This window comes from Bactrocera dorsalis, chromosome 5 (assembly GCF_023373825.1).
Source record: "Bactrocera dorsalis isolate Fly_Bdor chromosome 5, ASM2337382v1, whole genome shotgun sequence".
Taxonomy (NCBI): Eukaryota; Metazoa; Arthropoda; class Insecta; order Diptera; family Tephritidae; genus Bactrocera; species Bactrocera dorsalis.
In genome coordinates this window covers 72,095,725-72,111,567 of record NC_064307.1, presented here as the reverse complement: position 1 = coordinate 72,111,567, position 15,843 = coordinate 72,095,725, and the positions used below count along the sequence as shown (strand labels likewise).

The following is a 15,843-nucleotide window of genomic DNA, read 5'->3' as shown; positions in this document are numbered from 1 at the left end:
CATGACAATACAAATTCGCACATTGTATATGAATTATATTTTTCCTTTCATCTTATCATTGACGACCTCAGCAGTTTTGATTAAATTTACGTTTGTTCAGACAGACATATGTATGTATGTATGTTGACAATAGTTCTGCTAATTTGTTTATTGTACTTGTCGGTTTCAGTCACGTCTTGGCCCAATCATAAATATGGGTTATCATCAATTACTCTACGTGCGTTTAAATTGAATAAATATCCCTAACAAAGGCGAATGTAAATTCTACTTAATTGATATAAACATTCATTAATAACACAACGACTTGTCGAAATGCTATATAAGATCATTCCGATAGCAAGGTTATACTGTAAGAGTACAAAGATTTGTATCGCTGATAGCGAAGCCTTTATTGGAATTCTCAAAATATTAGATTCCAGTTGAATGAATTTCATACATTATATCACCCCCTGTAGTTTAAAATATGTGCTATAGATTGGCTCTTAAACTTTTCATAAACTTGGTGAGAATTTCACAACTGAAGTGCATAAATATTATATTAAAATATTAGGATGTGAAGGAAAGAAAAAATCAGGTATTGACGGTCAGAACCCTTTGTTCACCAAGAAAGTTGATGATGTAGTAGTTTAGATCCCTTAGTACCGTGATAGCCTCCCGGTCCGGATAGCAGACAGGAAGGGAAGAGAAATCAGGTAGTGACGGCTAGTTCGTCAGGATGGTTGAAGATGTGATATACATAAGTATTAACGTTAGTCCTGTTTGAGCGCATATGAAGGAAAGGAATAACTCGAGCAGTGATAGTCAGAACTCATAAAATTTGAATGAGATGAAGCAAGAAGCTCAAAGGGCTTACTGCGATTCGCTTTTGGTCAAAATAAAACCTTACGATCGTACAATCGCCCTCCGAATTTTGTGCATTCGCGTAACATAATTTTGAATTTATAATAATTACATGAGTTTTGGTATCAGGTCTTATTATGATATGCTGCTCCATTGAAAAAAATACTTTCACGCAGTAAAATTGAAACGTAAATGCTTTCAAACGCTGAAGTGGTGTCCTCTCTCTCTCGGCGCTCTATACAACTTTGGCTCTTTCGACTGACGACTAAACAGAAAAGATCGTCTGCATTGAGAGCATCGGATGTATGTTTACTTTAATTGGAAGAGATACAAAAATACACGCGACGCTTTGCAACTTAATCAGCTGCTCTGGCTACTATATATGCATGTGTAATGGTAAAAAACAAAAATAATAACAACAATAGCAAATCTTCCCTCGTATAAATAGAAAAACAAGAGCTTACCAAACATGTTTCGACTGCGCGAGCTATATACTCTTAGATCAGCGCGGTACGTGGGGCATATCTTGGGGTACGGAACTATTGTGCCAACGCATGTGCCGCTACGCGATCATGAAAACAGCGTGTAAAAGTGACTATTTCTCGGCATTTTGTTTACGCGCTCGCCGACTTATTTAAAATGATTTTCCAAAAATCTTTTGACCCTTAAGACCATAACGAAACCAGGGCATATGGATGTCGTTGAACTCGTGACGATGTCTGGTATCAGATTTCGCTTGAGTCATCAAAATCGGTGCTGCCGTTTGGAAGTTACCGAAAATCCCATTTTGTGCTAAAACCACAAGAACGATTTGTTTCAAACTCGCACAGCATAAAGTAGATAGTATGCCACATGTGTGTGCCGAATTTCATGTAATTCGGAAGCTTAGTTTAGCAGCTAGAATTTTTACAAAAATTTTCGTTATAAAGTCTTGCAGACGCCTGCTCGAGACGAGTCACAGCGTTTCCCACAAAACACGACGTATTCACGTTTTATCAGCGTATACGTATTTAGTATGCGCGTTGCGGCGCTTCCCCCAAAAACGTCATCGTCACGGCTGTTCGGAGTGCGGCCGGCGATAGCAACAATGTAACAACAAGTGGATTTTGTTGTATGAGAAATGGGATTATGTGAATAGTTATGTAAATACAAATAAAAGCATTTTGGCTGCGTATGTTTTTGAAACGAGACCATATTTTGATCTGAAGAATTTTCTATAAAAAGTGTGTACAGTAGAATCTCGAAAAAGTCATCGGAGCATCGAACTTGTATTTTTATGGTTTTCATGCCACTTCAGAAAGGTGTTGAGGCTTACAACTGCTCCCGAGAAACTCACTTTCGCTTCTTGAATATCTAGCGTGATAACCGATTCGGTAATTTGTTCTTTGTTCCTTCCGAGCACTCACTTCCGGTAACCGATTCGTCATTATTATCATCAGACTTCGTAAACTTCGCCGTCTTCGGTAATTTTACGCTTGTTCCTTCCGAGAAACTCACTTCCGGTTGTTGAAATTCTTGTTAGGTAACCGATCAGTCATTATCATCATCAGACACTGCAAAAACTTCGCCATATTTGGTGGATCCTTGGATTCCTTCCGAGTAATTCACTTCGGGTTGTCGATAACTCGCTCGATAATTGATTTGTCATTACCATCATCAAACACTTTGAAAACTTTGCCGCTTTCCGTAATTTTAACCTTGTTTAAATTTTCAAAACCATTAATGCTCACGCCTGGATTGCCCCCAATCTTCGCACTCTGGCATAAAAAAAATATATAAATACTCTATAGTTGGTTATTTTAGTTACATAATAAAAAGACTCCAATTAATTTCCGCTAGTACCTCGAACAGCTTTTTTGAAAATCTATGCTCTTTGTAGTATTCTCCCTGCTCCTTATTAAGTTTGCCACGACGTTTGTAACACCCCGGAAACGTGGTCGTTTTTTCAAATATTGATCTGAAAATTTGTACACGCCCTTTTCTCTCCGAGAAGCTATTCACTTGTCGAAATCGACGATATCGTACCACTATAGGATATAACTGCCATACAAACTGATAGCAAATATATTATCATAATGAATATTTTGACTCAAATGCACTAAAAAGCTGTACTTATACGCGACCTTTGAAACTCGGTTAACTAAACTATGTTTTTTTTTACTTTTGCGAGATTTTACTGTATTATATGTTATATACATATGTATGTATATATATTTTTTTACATGTTTATAATGTTAATATGGTCGTATTTGAAAATATGTTTATCAAAAACGCTTGGTCTGCATATTTTTATGCTTATGTATATATTTTTGTACTTTTCCTAGCCAACTTTTTATTATTTTACAAGTATAAACACATAAATACATACATACCATATACATACATACATATTTTGCACCGCAAATGCGTGGTCAGCGTCTCAGTAATTTTATTTTTGCTTATGCCAGTTTCACGTGTCGGACGTGAGGACGCTAAATTAACATGTTCATACATAAATGAAATTAAATATACTTATACATATTAAATACAGTCAAGCATTGATTGATTTGTAACAAAAAAGGAAGCTTAGAATTGAATTCAAGTTCTCTAAGGTGTTTAAAATGCGCGCCGAATTTTGATTATCACATTGAAATAACTATTTTAAATTCTATAAAAATGTTTTTGTGTATATAAAGACATATGTATGTATATCTATACATACTATATACATATTATGTAAAATTCGATTTATACATTTATAAGTGCGCATTATCGCAATTTCTTTTTTCTATATTCATATAAGCTTTTATCAACACTATGATATGAAGTTCATACTATGAACCCTATTCCACCAAATTATTTGTGATTAGAAATTTATATAATTTTTTTAATCTCCAAAAAGAGCGCCCTCCAAGGTAAACTATTTTGCGAATGTTATTAATATTTGTGCTTAGTTTGCCATTTCACAATGCCAAGAGGGCATTGCCTTGTTAGTATCAGGCGACTTATCTAATGGGTGCTAACTGTTCGAGTGTTTGTAAATAAAATAATAAAATTAAAGTTTCTTTGCATAAATGTTTATATACATACAAACACCCGTCTATTTTTAAAGATTTTGTGGCATAATGTCAAGTGTTTTATAGGTTAGAGCTGCTTATTCTTAAGTTTTTAGCAATCCAATAGCTTTCATGTCAAGTTAAAGTTTAAAAGTTTATGAAATATTATATAATTAATATAATTTTTGATTAATATAAACAAGTGTATAATTTATGCCGGATTATTTAATATAAGCTGATAATATTATTTCTTAGAATATGACATAAAATATTTTTTCCTAAAATATGACCTTATTACTTAATGCATTTGATATTCTTAGTATTGAAATATTTTAATTACCGTATTGACTTTATTAACTATAAAGAAATATTTGTTCTGAAATTAAATCCAAACATATGTTTTCAACGCTATCAAGTGGTTTCGACGAAAAACTGTAATCAATACTACTGGAATAATAATTAATATGTGGAAATAAAGTAATCAATTTATTTAAATGTATTAATAACAGCTGGGGAACTGCCTCTTTCACTCGAGTTGAATATTTGTATACAATGTCTAAGTGCTTCAACAAGCTTTGTGAGAAATGGTTGCTAATGGAATGATTATATTAGATCGGAAAGGAAGTAAGCGAATGTGTCAGCCTTGAGGATAGTGTAGAAGAGGAGGTAGAGCTTTATTTATCTGTTCAATTTGTGTTAAGCCAATGAACCGATATCGGCAGTACCGACAAGTGGGTAGGTTCTTAGGCAGAGTAGAACGACTAAATCGACTCAGCTCGTCACACTAAATGATCAGTGTTGAGTAAATATATTTTAGAGGCTCTCTGGCGTTTCCTTCGGGATCTTACAAACTTCGCGGCAAATTTCATATACGGTACACAGAGTTTAATAAAATCAGCAATCGATTGCAGGCTTAGATAGACCCTTTAACTTTTAGAAAACTTTCAGGATATTTAGAAAATGTTCGAACTAACGATATATTCTATGGTTTGTGGTTTTTCTTTAACTAAAAAAATATGCATTCAAATTTTGATAAATAAAAAATCATTTTTATGTTTTGATTCACCAAGAATTAAAAGCTTACAATTTCGCTGAGTTTTTATTGTAATCTATCTTTTTATTATATCTAACCTAATTATGGTGCTAATGTGTATGTATATATTCCATTTTATTTTTACACATAAGCATAATAAAGTTATTTTGAGTTAATTATTTTATGGTTACGTTCAGACGTTTATAAAAACTGTCACACCTGTGAGCGAAATGCCTGATTTATGGCAAGCTATGCCCGAAATTACAAAGTAAAAGTATGATAGAGCCGAAATTTCTTATGATTAAAAATTGTCATAAAATATGTTAAATAAAATGGAATATACAAATAATATTAGTTTTGAAAATTGGTAATACGTTTCGAACATATTTTATATGTTTACATATGTATGTATGATTTAGAGAAAATCGATTTTTTCTATAAAATCGCAAATGTGGGAAATGTTCTATCAAAAAAAATCTGAATAATTGGTTGTATAGGAGATATAGTTGATCGATCTGACGGTATCAGTCAAAAGGATCAATAGAATATCAAAATGCGCCTACACCCAAAATTTCATTCGGATATGTCAAAAAACTGGCGACCAAATTTCGATAACATCTATACAAATTCGCCTTAAAAATCGCTTCCCTTAGGCAAAGTTATTCAAAATGATCTGTAGAATACTTCCCGCTTACGCGATTATGTCCGTTTTTTGGCTCCCTGTAAATAGATCCGCTGTAATATGAATAATTCGTAAAAAACCCTAAATATTTCGTGTTTTAACAAATCAGTCCCAAATACCATTCTTTCACCCATAAGGTGATTCTGAAAAAATTCAAAATTGTTACTAAAAACAATTTATTAAAAAATAGTTATGGTATTAAAAATAAGTAAATTATCTGTTAATAATAATTATAAACGAAATTTGTTTAATACATAAATACTTAATTTCTTTTAATTAATTTTTAAATACTTAATGCATTTCTTTTTTATATAAAAAATTTATATTTTCCAACACAAATTTCACCAAAAAGACTAATGACATTTTTTTTCTATTTTACAGGGTGTTTTAAATGAAATCTTTGCATCACACAAAATTTGTAAAAAGCTCTATTCTTGATTCCAATAGTCAAGTTGAATACCCGAAAGCTCACTCATTACAATACTTGCAAAGTTCCAAGCATGAGCTGTTATATCTACGAGAGCTTAAATAAAAGCATACACATACATAGAAGATGTGTTATATACCTCAAACACATGCTATTATTACAGTTCAGTGGTAAGTCTACACATACTTAACTTTAATATTTTTATACTGTCTAACTTTTTATTATTCCACTTACATACATCCGCTTTCTTAACTAGACACTGAGAAAACGGCTCTAAATTTAACTAGATTTGAAAGAGGCAAATTCACTTATGCGCTCTCCTTCACATTAACAAAATTACTCAATGCCTTAAATTTCCCCTACACCTACCCCACTTAAACTACTTATTTATTTTGGATTCATTTCCGTTTCCTATATACTATTCATCCGCTCAACATGCTAACATCCAATTACTAGACGAAGCCTTAAAAATAAGAGCGGTAGAAATGAGTAAGGGCGGTAGCAAACGGGAGCGCTTTTTCTCCGCTCTTAAATTTCTCATAATACTCAAGTTTATTTCTCTAATAAATTGGATCGCAAGAATTGTGTTGGGTTCATTTCCGTTTCCTTTCTCTTATTGTATCCGCTGACTTCATTCAACTCAATATAGCTTTCCAGTATACACAAGCATCCGTATAAAATAATGTGCGATTATATGAATTGAGATTAAAGAGTTAAAAAATTCACTGGAATTAGAAGAGAAGTAAAAAATAACGGAACTGCGCTACAGTTGAATTTGTAACGAACGCGTGCAGACACACTTTTGCACTTTTGCTTTTGGAATTGATGGAATAAAAGTATTTTAAATAAAAATTTAAACCAAATAAATAAAGAAATAATAATAAAATAGTGAAAAAGTGCATATTAATTGAATAATGAAAAATAAACGGTATAGGAACATTAAGTGAAAAGTTAAAAGTAAAAATTATACATAGTCGTACACGCCGATTGCTGTCCACTCGTGCCTGTGGGTAATAGTCGGGTTTCGCCGAAGTATGCGCAGTTGATGAATGTTTTATGTGTATGTATAGATAAGTATACTATGTATGTACATGTTTATACATATGTATATTAGAATTGCATAAAAAGTGTAGTGCTAAATATTTGCTAAAAGAGAATATATGAACGTGAATGTGCGGTTTTAGTGTAAATATTTTCAATATGTGTATATATATTTTTATTTTAATTATGGGTAAAAAAAATTCTTTGCAATGAAGAAATGGAAGGTTATAAATCGAAGTGAAGTTTATTTGAAATAAGTTTTTTGTGTATGTATTAGTACATCTGGACTTTCTGGTGAGGCTACTACTACCTTCTTACCGTAGACCTGCAACAATATGGCGTCACGTCGCTGTAGTTACGGTGGCATTAAATTACACCTTACTGTTGAAAAATATGGTAAGTTAAATATTTTTTGGATATAAAATGTATAATACGAACAATTACATTTGGTTTTGTGAAATTATGAGAATGAAGCTTCTGAAATTGTTTAAATTTTGCTTCTAAAAAAACCATATAAAGCGTCCATATACACTAGAAGCATAAATTGCTACTCAAAAATATGAAAAAAAGTTTCAAAAATACCCCTTTAAAAAAAAAAAAATAAAAAAATAAAGAAATAAAAAATTCGTTTGCATTTGTTCAACACAATTTATTCAGTAAAACATTTATTTTTCAATATATATATTTTTTTTAAATAATTAATATATCATAATAATAACATTTTATATTTTATCTGAGCTGTATTCTTACAATGTGATTCTATTTCTATTAAACTAAGGAAGATCAAATCAAAACACCAAAATTTCAAATTATCAAAATACTATATTTTCAGAATTTGTTATTGTTTTTATTAGTTTTTATTTACTTATTATTATTATTACTATTTTTTGAAGAAAAACTATAATCCACTCAAGAGTTTGTTCAAAAATATTTCAGTTGGTATGAAATCAATTGGTATATCTATTGCTGTTTACAATTTTTGGGTATATGAAATTAAAAAAATTAAAAAAAAAAAAACAGTTTAATTGTGTTTCTACATACTAATTAGCTTATTAAGCAATGAAAGCCTAGCGCGACTTTTCTTTTTCTTGGGTCTATCGCTTAGGCGCTCACTTCCTGCTAGTGTCTCCGCCGGCTCCAGAGAAATTGTAGAACTTCTGCTTTCGATCTTATGAAAGTGCACACATTCAACAAATTGCAAGTATCTCAACTTGTTTCGCAATTCTTTAATTGTCTGCAATAGTTTTGGAACATCAGTATGCACCTCTAACTGCTGCTCATGCTCCGTTTTAGTGTTATTGCGTAGACTCTTTTCGCTAATAGAACTGTGTATGCTTACACTATCATCAGAGATCTCGTTGTTCAAAACCGCATTATTCGCTGCCATTTTAGTTGTATAATACTAACGATTATTTTAAAAGAATAACCTCAAAATAAAATCAAGATCTCGTATTGTTAAAGTAAATTATTGTAGCTGAAGTGTAATCGTTGAATGCTGAATACAAACTGACCTTCTTTGACAATGTCCGGTATTTAAACTCTTTTTTTGACAACGTGCTGCAGAACAGGTAGCAACATTGTCCTTTAGTATGGCACGTACCTTAAAAAGGTGCACATCACTGGACAAATAAATTACTCGCACGTATCATTGAAGGCTGTAAAAAATAATGAACTACCTGATTTTATTAGCTAGAACAGCAAGACATTAATCTGTGAGTTTTCTGGAATTGCATAGAAAGTAGCTAAGCCTCAGCGTTGTATTTTCAAATTTTAATATTTTTGTACACAGCAAAAATTTGAAATTCCAAAATTTTGTCATTGGAATTAATCTACTGCTGCATTGTTTTGTAATTGAATTTTTTTCACTTTTTTTATTTTATATTACATTAAAGAGATCTTTTTCCTTGCCTAAAAGTCATTTTAAAAGTTTTAGAAAATTATTTAAAGCTGTGTTGTGGGAAACAAAGAGGCACAATGAACTGATCTAATCGAATAATAGCGACTTTACCTTGACTAATCGCAGCGAAATGAACTATTGAGATCTCTTGAGACTTGCGACCAAATATACATAATTATATGAAAGGGCTTGGCAAAGAAATCATAAATAAAAAATAGCTTTACTGTAGTATTGATCTTAACTAGAATAGAGATCAAAACTCTTGATTTATTACAGCCCTAACTACAGGATGGGTATTTTTCAACGAGAGGACAGTATGTTACCTACTATAAAACATTTTGTTTTTTTTACGTTTTTTAGCTCATTTTCTATTTTTATTACTGATAATATGAATATCGAAAATAAAAAAATCTATTTTTTTTTTACTAAGTGCATACATTTTATTTATAATATAAACATCATATTTATGATTCCTGCCTTAACGCTGCTAGACTTGCTATAAACTAACATTACTTTAATTTTTCCAAACGCTGTATAATTCTATTGTCGGGGTCGTGCCTGCATTGTTTTGTTGATTAAAAGTTCAAAGAATGTCGAGCTCGACAGCCGATTCTCGCTCCTCCTGGCGGCAGTGACATTCGCCTGAATTCTGCCACTCCAGCTTCAATTTGGCGGAAATGTTCGCATTCAACCAAATGCAAATAGCGCAATCTCAGGCGCAACCGCGACACTGTCTGCACCAAAGTTTCTGTTTCTTCGAATAACGACACAGCATCATCGTTTGCATTTTCGTCGTTCATGAAGGCTGGTATGCGCAATTCGTTTGCGGAAGCATTGAATTTGAAAGAATTATTCTCCATTTTAAAATAAATTTGCTTGTAGTTTGTGCTTAGATAAAAATTATTGCGGAACGTTGATGTTCGTAGTGAATCTTAAGTGAGAGCACGAAGACTGACTGATGTTAAAAAGTTGTTTTCACCTGCTTTTATACTAAAACTAAGAACTAGAACGTTTTACCTTTAGTAAGCAGATTTTTAAGAATATCCAAGAAAAGAAGTTTTTGTACCCTTTTTTAGTAGGGCGTAACCGTAGCACAATGAGGTTATGTGAAAAAGAATGAGTTTAGTTACAAGCTTGTATGAACAGAAACAGTTAATGTTCCAGTGTTTTTAAAGGTCCTTTTCTTCCTTTCTTACATATAATTATTTATATGCTCAAGGTTACAAAATATGGATCAATTTCAACTATTTGTCAATAGTTTTCTTTGTTGTTATGCAATATCCTACACTCTGTTGAACAAAGTAGTGTTAAAGAGTGAAGTAGCCGACCGGTCTAGCTTAACGGCCCGCTCTACACAAAGGTTCTATTTCCTACACTTTTATGGCGATTTCCTTGAAATTTTAAGAAAATTATAGAACTTATAATGAACAATAAATTGTTGGAAAATTCTTAATTCACATAACCCCTTAAGGTTGGCTTATGTAGACCTCAGATAATAGACACTTTTCTATACAATTTTTTAAAAGGACTTGATATTTTAAAAACGATTTTTCAATTTCTTAAATTATATTTTCTAAAGATTCCATTGTTTCTCAGTGCGTTCAATACAACGTAACAATAGATCCTTTCTTAGAACTGCAGCTTTCCAGAACTTCTGTCGCCTACCTGCGTATTACCTTTCTTTACATCCTTCTACCTGCTTCGCATATTTTACCTGCTTTAGCTTTTCTCAGTAGTTTTCACCATTTTTCAGCCTTTGAAATGTCCAGGCATTTTACTATATAAGGATGCGCCTCAAAGTAAATCTCTAGTAATACATTTGCTTACAACAAATCAACATCCAACTTCTTCACTTTACGGTAAAAATACTCGTATTATAAAATGGCTGAAAGCATTATTCACGAACTCAACGCACAATTTAATGATATGGAGTTAAAATCCAAAAATAAAAACCGAAATAAGGGTGAAAATTCCACCGCAAACAAAAAGTCCAAAAAGTATGAAACGGAAGAGCACTGTATGCCATATATTGCTTTGAGGGACAGCAAGGACCTCACACACATTTGTTCGCTATGTGGCGGCAATCTGTATGCTGATATCACTAAGGACGATGTCTTAAAGAAAAACCTGCATTATAAGTTAATTTGCCCACGCGGCTGTGGAGAACCGCCAAATATGGATAACTTTGACAGCAAACAACTTAACATGCAACCAATGGGTGCAGAAGACCATGCGAACTATCAGCAGCGGCAATTGCCCAACAACAATGGAGTTTATATGAGCAACTATAACTCACATCAGCCGCAGGATATGCTCGCAATGCAAAATCACAATTACAGATTCAATGTAACCACCGATCTTATGGCCGCGCGATCTGCGCGCTTGAAGCAATTATTGAATACCATCGATTGTGATAATTGTCAGCATGTGACTCTCAAGGAGAAGGCCAAACGCTTTGAGGCCTTCAAGCGTAAGAATGTACGGCGTGCAGAGTATGAGTTGAGCAGGCGTAAAAGCTATAGTAGCGATGGCAACAGTAAAGTTCCAGACTTCAGCTCAGATCTATCAGCTATGGCAGAGGCCATGTTCGAGTGTTCGGAGCGTCTACGTCGTTTCTACGAGCAGAAGGAATACAATCAGGGTTGCGAAAAATGCGGGGGCATGTAATGGAAAAGAGAGAAATATAGTTATTTTTAGCGGATTGGTGACCACATGACTGAAATAATGGAAATCGAAATATTATGTAATATACTTAGTAATAAGGCATTAAAATGCAAAAAAAAAAATTAAATAAAGTTTCATAATGCATGTAACATTTTTTTATATCTCATTTCACTATTTTTATGTAGATATCGTCACCTAAAGTGAATATCACAAGTACGGCAGGGAGGAATATTAAATTTCTTTAAAAAATTGCGTGATTTTATACACAAGTTGTATAGAATAACCTATCCTATAGGCTGACCATAATATGATATGATGAAACTACAACTTTCAGCTCTAGCATTAGTGGATTTCTCAGAATATATTTTTCTGACAGCCTAGCATTTCATTTACCATCCTGTTCTGTATTTTAAGAATGTTTGCATCTCTTCTATACTTCCCATCTTTATATTCCGTGAATTAATAATGAACCATATTATTGAACCTTCAAGCAGAAATGTTAGTTGCTTTGAATCAGTAATTATTAATATTTATTTATCAAGTGTACATACATTTATACATAAATATAAAGTTAGAAATTCAGTAATTCTTAACATAGCTATTACAGTTAACAAATTATAAATTAGCTTTCATAGCGCTCGTTATATAATGAAAGAATTCTACTACAACGTTCTCGTTCTCTTTATGTTCCACAACGCCAACAAATTGAAGGGCCACGAACAGCATTAACAATACGACGAATGTACAAACCAACCACATGCAAAATCTGGAAAGGTTCAATAAGTTAAAGAGACGGGTTGTTGTTTATATAAAGCAAAAAGATCTCTGTCTGCACAGAGCGTATAAGGAATCTGCCGCAAATATCTTTTTAGCTCACTTATACAAACAATTCCTAATTTTTAAAAGCCAAATTGGTTTTAGTTTCCACTTACTTGCACATCCCGTGCTTGGTTTATTTCTTTCGTAGCTATATTTCTTTGTCACTATTCGCTTTTTAATTATTAGACAATTTCTTCTCTAAAGGAAAAAACAATATTCAATATTTCATTTTACATATTTTCGAATATTGTTGCAAAGCTCCCAGTTAATTAAAAAATGGCTTTCGAAAAAAATTGTGAAATTTTATTTATACTAAGTATTTGTTGAGTGAGATCAAAATACAATACATATGTATGAATATTATGATCTTGAACCAACACTGTGTTCTGACTTTGCACTCAATTCGTCTGTCGTTTATGTTCAGGTTCAGTTTGGGTCGAAGAGTAGATTCAAAATCGATGGATCTAACTTGGAAGACATAAGTATTGTTTTGTAGAAAGTTGAGAACGAGCACGTCCATTAAAATCGTTCTTTAACTGTAACTATATATTGATAAATGAAGAGTGACTAGGTAAAAAATTATCTCGTGAAGAGAGTTTATCTATCACTTAGCTCTTTTTTCAAAAACATTGTAAGCTTTTCACTGTGATTTATTACATCTTAGCAAAGCTTTAAGAAAATTATATTGATTTTTCATATCAACTCACCAGAATCTGCATACTTTCAAATCCACCGGGAAAAGCGACGCCGTTGATTGTTCTATTAAAATATTACATACAGACTTTTTTGAAATGAAAACCCCTCACACAACAGAGACGCCGCTTAGTTCTAGTTTGAATAAAAACTAACCTAAAATTATGCGATAAAGGCTCGAATAAAAACTAATTGCCGCGTTTTTTTACTAGCTTTTTTACTACCAGGCCGCTTAATACATATCGCGAGATCAAGATATCGAAGCCTTAAGATTTGCTTAAGGTATTACCAAAGAATCAAACAATTTACTTCAATTTCACGAAAGCATTTTAATTCACATAATCTTCATTAAAATAATTCTATAAAACAATATAAATATAGAATACATATAATGGAACTATGTAAACATTAACCAAAATTTTTAGTAACAATAATTGAATGAAGGCTAACACAGTCTATAACACAAATCACGCGTAAGCTTTATAACGCTTAAATCCTTTTAATAATATTGCTGGAAGAGTCCTTTAAAAGTTAATGGGGCGGCAGTCACCATATCCTCTATCATTTTCTTATCGGAGTCCCCCCCTTTATGGTGAAATACTGTAAAGTATACGATTAGACCAATTATGAGGAACAATATGAGCACCGAACAAAGTATGCCGAGGCAGATAGTAAAGGCACATTGGCAGCAGCTGGAAGAAGTACATATAACAAAATGATATAAAAATAAATATTTAGAAAATAAAATATTGCATTTATAGATGTTTTTGAAAACCGTTTTATCGAAAACTCAAATCAAAGGGTTAGAAAGGTGTATGAAAAACGACTACCAGACTGAGGTGTGCCATTCAGTGAAGAAACAAACAATTTATAAACAGTGAGCATCCAGTATATTTGTGCCATAGAGAACCTCTGCTGTTACGTGGAGTATATATGTATGCATGCTTTTCCTAAAGAGGCACGTTATGGTTCTGGCGAGTATAGAATTTTAATTATTTCGCGTACTACTTTTAATAAAAATGATATTATGTGGCAAATGTTAAGGCATGCATATGTTGTTAGAAAATCCTGAGATTGAAAATCTGGAAACAATATCTCTTTAACTCTTTGAAACTTTGAAAAGATTAAGCACAAGTCTATCGTAAGGTCAAATTGTATCGTCAATAAAGTTTACTCCACACCCATCCTGGTAAAAATATCGACTTACCAGCACACAACTTTTCCTGAACCCTTGAGACAATCGCACAACACACCACACATTTTAATTGTTCTTTGTTAAAACGAGTGTTTTTAGGCGTTTAAAAAACTATTATAATCTCAATATTTTTTAGTTATCAGTTATAATTCTAATGTGTTATGTATGTTACGCGATAGAAGAATATTTCGTTAGCTTTTCAGTTTTGCCAGTAAACTTCATGAACTGACTTTATGAAAAAAGAGAGACGCAAGTTTCGAAACATTACATTTTCGAAATTTACAATATACCTTTCATTATTACAAATTAACCCCTAAATGAGCCATCAAACGGCGTGTCAGAACTTCTAATAACGAAGAGCAAGAAATTAGCTTAGAAAATTTCACTTCCACAAATTAGTTAAACCAGTTTTTCTCTTGCGAAATTGTCCAAAACAAAAAATTTTAACATCAACTTAGGCGCTCAAATGCTGTGGGATTAAATCACTCGTCTTAGTAAAAAAGTATTTAATTTTCAGCCGGTTAAAAAAATGACTCTTTAAAGCTATTAAACCTATGCCCATCGCCTCGTCAACAAAAATTTTCTTGAAATAACCTTTCAATCTCGTTTTTTTAAATATAAACCACTCAGCAATATCATTAACACAGAAATCTTCAAATCTTTATAGATCCATTCTTATATTAATTAAAATACAATGCAAATTTGTTAACTCTAATTAATCTAACTTAAAGATAACATTCGCATATAACCGTACGTTAGTGCCATCAACCAGAGAAAGGTCTCAAAATAAAGCTCACTATTTCTTGCATAGCCGAATTGTCTTCATCGGCATCTGGACTTTTGTGAAAAACAAAAGCAGCAAAACAAATTGATAAGAATATTATTAAGGCGATGATCACAATGCAGGCGGTGGCACAAAATACATTGTATCTGCAGCCGCTGAAAGAGAACAGTCAAAAATTATACTCATTAAAGAAAAACTCGCTAAAAATATGTATTTATGTATTTTTTATTTTTTGCCTCAAAGAAATATAAACAATTCACTTTTTTCCGTACCAACACATCTTCTGCTCTTTTTGCTTGCTTTCTTTTTGTGTTAAACTGTTTCGGTGATCTATTCGCTTGAGTTCTTGTGAAAATATTTTATTTTGCTTATTCTAGTGACATTTTTCGACACTTATTTTCATACATTTTGCTCGGAGTGAAGTTCAAAATTATTTGTTTCCAAGTTGATATTTTTATTATTTTTGTTTAGTATTTTCAGTTAAAAAGCAACCCTCTCTAAAGCAAAATCCTTCCATATCGCTTTCTAAACTTATTTATGGTTCATAATAACCCCTTGATTGCCCTTACAACCTGTGAGTGTCTTCTTTGTTTAGATCTCATTTTTCATTCATTTAGTCTCATTTGTCAGCTGGGTGTTGGTTATTGAACGTTATGCTTAAATTCTGGAAATATTATGAAAATTCTCTGCAGTAACACATCATGTTGGTTTGAGCATCGATGTTCCTGCATCA

The 15,843-nt window shown here is 32.4% G+C and overlaps 1 long non-coding RNA gene across 1 annotated transcript in view; it reads left to right on the top strand.

Moving 5' to 3' along the window:
• Nucleotides 1-5,939: 5,939 nt before the first annotated feature.
• LOC105229435 (uncharacterized) overlaps nucleotides 5,940-15,843 on the top strand; it is a 127,736-nt gene continuing 117,832 nt past the window's right edge. Inside the window, exon 1 of the long non-coding RNA XR_007422966.1 lies at nucleotides 5,940-6,187. This is a non-coding gene — a long non-coding RNA (uncharacterized LOC105229435). The remainder of the gene's footprint in view (nucleotides 6,188-15,843) is intronic.